Source organism: Neopsephotus bourkii, unplaced genomic scaffold, assembly GCF_033783945.1.
Source record: "Neopsephotus bourkii isolate Nb327-2 ecotype Australia unplaced genomic scaffold, CSIRO-AGI_Nbou_v1 NB_1080, whole genome shotgun sequence".
Taxonomy (NCBI): Eukaryota; Metazoa; Chordata; class Aves; order Psittaciformes; family Psittacidae; genus Neopsephotus; species Neopsephotus bourkii.
In genome coordinates, this window is record NW_026901568.1 from 409,148 (window position 1) to 416,459 (window position 7,312).

The 7,312-nt window shown below is 45.8% G+C and overlaps 1 protein-coding gene across 1 annotated transcript in view; it reads right to left on the bottom strand.

Moving 5' to 3' along the window:
• Window positions 1-6,227, bottom strand: part of TAFA4 (TAFA chemokine like family member 4) — a 70,924-nt gene extending 64,697 nt beyond the window's left edge. The window contains exon 1 of the mRNA XM_061362069.1: window positions 5,966-6,227. The gene's annotated coding sequence lies outside the window, so the exon portion shown is untranslated. The remainder of the gene's footprint in view (window positions 1-5,965) is intronic.
• Between the last annotated feature and the right edge of the window lie 1,085 nt (window positions 6,228-7,312).

Sequence of the window (7,312 nt, forward strand, 5' to 3'; positions counted from 1 at the left end):
ACAAAGGAAAAGGTTTAGCCTCATAACAATGCCAGCTGATCGACATTAACTTCTCCAACTCACTGCATCCCAGTTTTCCTTGGGGAGGAAGGAGTGCTGTGGTCCCAGAGCTGCATTGCAGAGCAGACCAGCCACAACTGCCTTCTCTCTCCTCAGCTGTGTATGTGTGGCTGACAAGAATTCCCTTCCCTGTGTGCTCAACAAGGCATGATCCAGGGAGCAGATCAGAGCAGTATAGGGGAAGGCTCACCCACTTCCCCTCAGGAGCTTATATATGTAGTGTGCAGGTAGCAGTCGAAGTGATTTGCGGGGCATCACAAAGATTTCCATATACTCCATCGCGTTCTCTAGGAACAGAATAAACAGATACCTTGAATACAGCCCTGGCGTTGCCACAGTCCCCAGCAATGGCCAGAAGAGGGAATAACTGCAAAGGGGAAGAGATGACCCCTCCTTTCTTCTTATTAATCCTATCTGCTGAGCATTTGCCAGGAAACTGGGAGGAAACCAGCAAGGAGCGTGGACTGCCTGAATGCCCAGCAAAGGGACCATCACCAGCAAATACAGCTTCTCTATTTCCTTTTCAGAATTATAGGGAATAAAGAGTCTCAAAGGCTAACTTAAGCAGGGCTTGTGTCTACAGTTATATTCCATTAAAGACCTCAGCCACATCTGCCTAATAGTTTAAACAAAACAAGAATTTTCATTTAGGAATCTAAGTTAAATGAATTTTTCTGGGAAATCATAATACAGATGCATTGTATTCATTTCTGAAACAAGACATTTCTCTTCCTGTCTGCAACATTATTAGCATGTTACAGTGGTTTAAATTAAAAAGGATTCATTTGTTTTATCACCCTGATATCGGCTCACTGCAATATAACATTTCTGAAACAGGAAAAATATCACAGCTTAGCATCATAAATTCAATGCTGGAACAAGATAAATCCTCCCTATTAATGTAAACTGTTGTACTTCACAATATATCTACATCTGCAGTGCACTTCTATTTGCTGATCAGGCTGTCATAAACACACATAATTCTCATTGAATTATAGAAGCAGCAAAGAAATCTGAGAATAACTATGTTCTCTAGACTAAAACAGCCACAGCCTGGTCCTTCAAATAGATTCAGTCATGCAGGGATGTTCCTGCTTGTATATGACAACATAAAATACCATCATTCCCACAGCTGGAATCTAGATAACATAACAAAACACATCAAAGTATAGTCACTCCTTAATTACACATGCACAGAATGTATGCTGGAAGCTTTATTAACTTGCAATATATATAAATCCCAGAGATGCACATATGAAAGACTGGGCATCCTATCAATTAATAACTTCCAAATTTCTCCCTGAATACCTGAGGTGACACTGAAATGATTCAGAAAGCAGTTCCTTGTTTAATTCTGTGGAAGACAAAAATCACTGACTATTCAATGCTTCCTACAACAGCTACATTTTCTCCTTTTCCCCTTTATACTGAGATTAACACGCTGAAACCTACACCATATTGGAATTTGGCACACAGCTTAGGAAATGCAAACACATGAATTAATAACCTGAATTATGTAAATATGAACCAGGGATTTGCCATTTGTTCTAAAAAGCTAGAAGAACTGATGTTAACTCATTTATCCATGCCCAGGCATTACTCACATGCTTCTGGTTTAGTGAGCAGCTTCTTGAAAAACAAGCCTATGAATGCTTTAATAGCTAAAGCATCAGAGCACTCTTATTTTAAAGGGTTAGTTGCTTACAGAACCAGCAAGTCCAGCCTGGTTCCAATTAGAGAGTATCCTTCAGATCAGAAGGATGACTGAGTCATGCTTTGCATTGACTGATTAAAGAACAGAGAACGGGGCAAGAGCTCTGCATCAAGGTCTAGGGACTGAGTTCTTTAAACCAGACTTTTACTATCATGTAACACAAAGGCTGGGATTGCTGCCCCTCAATATATTTATCCTTCCTTGTTATATATGACAGCACTTGCAACAAAGCTGTTGTTATAGAAGAAGGAGGGAGAAAACTTGTACTGATGCTCTGCAGAGGGAAAGAGCCTCTGAGGCTGACCCCACCAGAGTTTTATTCCACAGATGTTCCCTGTAAAGAGTAACTGAAATTGAAACACAGCTGAAGGGACAGTAAAAACAACAGGTCACCTTTTGAGTCACCAAGATTCCCACTACTACTTTCCTTCATTTGAGCTTTACCCTGGCATAGTGGTACCCTGCCTGAGAAAATCTGCCTTTCAGCTCACAGCCTTTCCAAAATAATTGCTGGAAAGTATGAAATAAAGCAAAACTGGTGGAACCCACAGGCCTTTGTTCCTCCTTAGAAACGTCTTCAGAATAGCAAAGAGGCCTCAGTGACACAGACCAACAGAAATCCCCAAGGCTTGCAAATAGTCGGGATGCTTTGCCACTGCAAAGCAGCTCAGATCGCCCTGCCTAACCTCAGGTGAAAGTGTGCTGTGATCTGATCTGCAGGGCTGGCACTGGATTCAAAACAACCACTTGCAAGGTGGTTATCAAATTCTTCAAAGGGAGTAAGGGTTGCTGAGGGAATTCTACTACTAAACCTTGAGAGGGGCATGAAATCCCAGGGCCATAAACTGTAAGACAAGGAAAACCTAATCCCCTGGATGAAAAGTATATATAGGAGAGCTCTTTATTCTTAATGTGCTTCTGAAACCCAAGGCAAAACAGTATCCTCAAGACCTTCCTCAGGAGACTGGAATGAGGCTTAGCCCTCCAAAGTGTCTTCTTACTCCTTATTCATACTAATAGTGAGTTCAAAAAAATAAAACATCTGTCTTAGACCATTATTAAAGATTGATACTCCAAACAACACAATTTTTTTCACTCACAAATTCAAGTTTAGTTCTGTATTAAGAGCTTAATTTTTCATTGGCCAACAGATCTTGATGGCATTGCAAGAATACAGTAATTTCATGATTGCGTAAGAAACTTTATTTTGCATGAAGCTGAGAATTAGCTGCTTTCCATCAATTTCAATTTTCCAGCCATTTCACTGCTTGCCTCCTAAGCGTAGATATTGTCTAACACTTGAGGGGCACTGACCAAATTCTGCCCTTTTCACTCAAAGCCAGGTCCTTAACTGGGCATCTTGCTTGAGGAAAGACAGCAGAGGGGAGCTTTAGATTAATAAAAGATTGGCATGGGGAGGTCAGGAACTGCTCCACACAAGTATCATCAACCAGTTGCCAGTTCAGATCTAATCCAGAGCAGTTACATCTGCATGGCAGTACCAGGTAACGCCTGCACGGTGAGGTGTATGACCAGAACTGGTGGATTTAATACGGTTCTTAAGAATTTTTAATATAAATCTCAGTGAAGTCAATGGGAATCTTTTTAAGCCATTTAAATCATAGCCCAGGATTACCAGAGCAGGAGCAACCTTCTAGGCAGCTGTGGAAAGGGGCCATGGAATAATTGGCATGAACCCAGACAATCCCTGCACCCTGACAGGACAGAAAGCTCTTCAGTATTGGACTGGAATCTATTACTGAGGCTCTTGTATCTTTTTGCCTGTGTTTTTCTTCAATAATTAGGAGCTCTTAGCTATCAGAGTACATCAAACCTGTACCTTCCACAAGCACCAAAGTCACTCAGAAAAAGGATAGCAAACATCAGTGTGAGACTAGACAGCAAAAAAAATAAGCAAGCTGCTACAACATCATCTGAACATAAGCTACTAAGTAATAGCATTTAAAAAAAAAATCTATTTCACACAGATGAAAATCATTAGAGCTCCCTAGAGACCCCCCCTCTCTCTCTGCAGTAACCTGTGTCATTTCCTAGCTAGTAAAAATGTGCCACAGGATATCAAAAGACAGTAACGTTCTTCTAATTTTAATATTCCTCTAATCCAATAATGGCTTGTTTACTGCTTTCTAATTTAAAGGTAATTCATTAGATGTATTCTGTCACGTCTTATTGGCATCGAAGGCATAAGAATCATATGCACCTCTGAGGCACATCGTTGTACTGCTAATATTCTGTGTGATTCCCTCGATGCTGCTGGCTATATAAATGGCACTGGTAAGGGAGTGCATGCATGTACATATATAGAAATTACAATAAAAACATTAAAAGACTTCAGAGATGAACTCTGGACCCCAGAATTTACATCCACTGAGAACTTCAGCAAAGACAAAGTGTTTAAACTAACATAAGTGATTTGTGTGTCAATATTTGTCATAGTGACACAAAGGGTCGCACAGATCCTGCAGGGAAGCCCCCAGCTGACATATGGGAGGCTTGAATGAGTCTGCAGCAAAATGATGAAGGTAAAGGAAACATTAGAGAGGAGAGGCAGCCTGAACTCAGAACTGCACATTTTGGGAGTCAGACTGCGCTTGGCAACATCTGTTGTGATTCTGCAAAAGCTACCCAAGACAGCTGAATTTTTGAGCAACCCTACAGCAATGTAACAGGAACCGAGACCAAGGGCTTCAAACCTGCTCGACCTTGGCAGCACACAGGCACTGAGGTCCTGGGGTGAAAGCAAGAATAGACCAGGAGCCATTAGCACAGTGGGGGAATATGTGTTCCTGCCCCTCCAGCTACACAGCATCCACCTGGCTGCACGGTTCCCTTCTCACTCCCCTGATACAGATCCTGTGCCTACCTCCACGTGAGCAGCTGCACTCCAAGCAATGAGGCAAAGGAGGCAATTTATTACAGGTAAATCCACTGTGTGCTCAAACACATTGTTCACACAGCTTTCCGGCCACAAGGACTGAGAACTCTTTGGCTGTTTATATTCTGCCAGCAGCCAGCTCAGTCACATCATCTTTCCCTTACTAACGTGTCCCTTTTCACTAATCTCTTCCTAAGAAGTGAAACCTTTGATCAACCAGACTCGCCACACACATGTGGTTATTTAAGGAACCATGCCTACAGGGGCACAAGGCTAAGGAACACAATGGAGCCATGCCACGAAGCCACACCAGTTGCCCAAACTTGTGTTATTCCTTAGGAGCACGTCAGGATCAACACATCAGTTTGGAAGACAGTTTGGGTCAGTACGTGTCCAAACCCATCACCTCATTGGCTGTTGGTGATGTCATGCCCGTGCATTAATCCCTGGTGACTGCAGGTTTAACATCATATATATCATCACATCATCTACTTAATGACAATGAATGCCACTCTTGGAGGAAATTACTAGAGCAGAGAATAAAGCAACTTGTTGAAACGGGAAGTTGCATCTCTTAAGTGATTATTTCCAGCTGTTTGTTTTTTTGTCACAGTGAAGTTGCTGGGGGCAGGAAATAACACATGCCTCAGCGAAAGGAGTGGGTATTGTTAGAGCTCTGGTTTAAAGAAAGTAAATCAAGATATCCCACTTAAAAAGGTAAAAGTGCCGGTGGTGAGAAGCCAACTGCTCTGGGAAGTAAAAGTATTTCAGGAGGTATAAAGTTGGTGGCTGAAATTAAAAACCTTTTTAAAAAGGGAAAACAAAAATAGAAGAGTGACATCTACAAAACAAGCTTGTCCGTTTGCTAGTGACATCCCCGTCACTAGAATAACTACATCAGCAAATGAATACACACAGCCGCTGCTACATAGGGATGTTTAACTACAACACGAACACCTGAAGTGCTGCGGTTGACACTCCCGCTCTCACCCCGCACCCAGCGCCTGCCCAGCCCGCGGGGCTCCCTAAAGACGTGATTAAAGGCGCAAAAGCCCCGACCGCTGCGGGGTTGCTCGGCGGGGTCCCCGCGCCTCCCGCCTGGGGCCGCCTGCCAGCCCCAATGGCCACTTCGCGGACAGGCGAGTCCTTGCTATCCACCGCACTCCTCCATACAAGTTACACCGCAGATTAAGCCACCCTTATCCCAGCGGAGCTCACCCCGTTCCCCATCGCTGTCACAGCTCCAGCCTGCCCGGGACGCGCAGCGCCGAGCACCAACACCGGGTACCGCTCACCTGCCCGCCGCCTCGTCCGGGGAGCGGCTGCGCTGGAGAGACAAGGAGGCAGCAGCACGGGTGTTGGAAGGGGGGATCCTCCTCGGGCAAACGGGCGCACACCCGGCTCTCAGGCTGCGCGGAGGATGCTCCGCACGGACTCACTCCCGCACGCAGCTGCGCATCGCCCGAAGTGGCTCTGGCGCTCCCGTCCCGCTCCTCCTCCTCAGAGACAGGGGGAGGAAGCACAGTGTCGCGACTCCTCCGTCTCTTCCCTTCCACGGGACTCCCTGCTCCCTCCCTTCGCTCCCTCCCGCACAAGACTCCGCGGAGCTAAGGCGGCTGGGGCGCAGGGCCCGCTCCTCCCTCCGCCCCGCGCAGCCAGGGTGCTGCAGGGAAGAGCGCCCTTCCCTCCGCAACAGAGCTTCACGCCCTGCTCAGCACGGGCTTCTGACTGCTTGGCAGAGCCCTCACCTTATTCTAACATCCGAGCGGCCGCTGCTCAGCCGAGGGAGGGGAAAGGAGACAGCGCTTCAGCTCGTAGCCGGGCCGGAGGTCGCAGCATCTTTTGGAGACGGGCACAAGTTGAGAGGGGTGAAGAGGGTCAGGACCACAACCCCATCGCCTCCTCCCACGTGTCCAATCGCTCCTGCCTTACACTGCAGTCCTACCGGCTCCCAGTGAACTACCACCTTCCAAAACTCAGTTGAAATGGCAAAGCAAAAAGTGGTGTTTCACTGCTGTGCAGCCAGGGTCACACCGACAGGCAGCAACCACCAGGAAACAGTCTGTTTCTCGCTCTGCCACTGACTTTCTCTACTGCCTTTATCACCTCAGTTTCTCCTATAGCTCTGGTGCTGGCTTAAAAGACAGGGATGCCCAAACACATCCTTCCGCAAGAGTCAGGCATTTAAATATCCCCTGTGAGAGGGCAGAGTCACCCTAAGTGACTGTAGAGCTCTGTGCAACGGCAGGCTGATCTTGGTTACATTCCCTAAACACTAAGCATCATCCCCCTGGACAAACATTCCTTAAACGGGAAGAAGCACTGAAAATGCACCTTGCAGAACAGGGCAGGCTACTTCTACCACAGGAAATCACTCATCAGCTGCTGATGTGGAGTTGCATATTGCCGTTCAAATTGTCCATGTGCAACTTTCCTAGTGCACATGTGAAAAATGGTAAAAGTCTCAACAGCTTTCACACCACAGCTCCTTGCAAATTAACAAAACAGTAACAGATGCTCACATCTGGGATAAATTCACTTAGCCTGAAAGGAAGGATCTGAACCCCCAGCCTTAGCACTCCCTCATCTCATGTTAGCAGAACTCAGCTGTGATCTTTTCATCAACAAGAGCTACGAATTAG